The 997-nt window shown below is 45.6% G+C and overlaps 1 protein-coding gene across 1 annotated transcript in view; it reads left to right on the top strand.

Moving 5' to 3' along the window:
• LOC107599771 (DNA damage-binding protein 1-like) overlaps positions 1-997 on the top strand; it is a gene marked incomplete at its 5' end in the record, with an annotated part of 19,965 nt that overhangs the window by 10,882 nt on the left and 8,086 nt on the right. The gene's annotated exons all lie outside the window — the stretch shown is intronic.

The raw sequence follows: 997 nt of genomic DNA, 5'->3' as shown, positions 1-997 counted from the left end.
CTCTCTCTCTCTCTCTCTCTCTCTCTCTCTCTCTCACACACACACTCATCACACACACTTATCACACACACACACACTCATCACACACACACACACTCTCACTCACTCACTCACTCACTCTCTCTCACACACACACTCTCTCTCTCTCTCTCTCTCACACACACACACAGGTTTGTTTTTGTGAAAAGTGGGGACTCTCCATAGGCGTAATGGTTTTTATACTGTACAGACCGTATATTCTATTGCCCTACACCAACCCTACCCCTAAACCTACCCCTCACAGGAGACTTTCTGCTATTTCAGATTTTCAATACACTCCATTCTGTGTGATTTATAAGCGTTTTGAAAAGTGGGGACATGGGGTAATGTCCTGAAAAGTCACCTTCTCCTTGTAATACCTGTCATACCTTTGTCATTATACAAATGTATGTCCTCATTTGTAACAAAAATTCTGTGTGATTTATAAGCATTTTGAAAAGTGGGGACATGGGGTAATGTCCTGAAAAGTCACCTTCTCCTTGTAATACCTGTTATACCTTTGTCATTATACAAATTTATGTCCTCATTTGTCACAAAAACGCGCGCGCTCTCTCTCACTCTCTCACTCTCTCACACACTCACACACTCACTCTCTCACTCTCACACACACTCACTCACTCTCTCACTCACTCAGTCACTCACTCACACTCACTCACTCACACACACACACACGCGCTCACTCGCTCACTCTCTCACACTCTCACACTCTCTCACTCTCTCACACTCTCACACTCACTCACTCACTCTCTCACTCACTCTCTCACTCACTCAGTCACTCACTCACACTCACTCACTCACACACACACACACACATACTCTCACGCTCACTCACTCACTCTCACTCGCTCACACACACACACACACTCACACACACTCTCACACACACTCACTCACACACACACACACACATACTCTCACGCTCACTCACTCACTCTCACTCGCTCACACACACACACAC

The sequence above is a fragment of the Sinocyclocheilus grahami genome, unplaced genomic scaffold (genome assembly GCF_001515645.1).
Source record: "Sinocyclocheilus grahami isolate Dianchi unplaced genomic scaffold, SAMN03320097.WGS_v1.1 scaffold271.1, whole genome shotgun sequence".
In the NCBI taxonomy this organism is placed as follows: Eukaryota; Metazoa; Chordata; class Actinopteri; order Cypriniformes; family Cyprinidae; genus Sinocyclocheilus; species Sinocyclocheilus grahami.
Note: the sequence above shows the minus strand (reverse complement) of the source record. Positions and strands in the feature narration are given on the sequence as shown.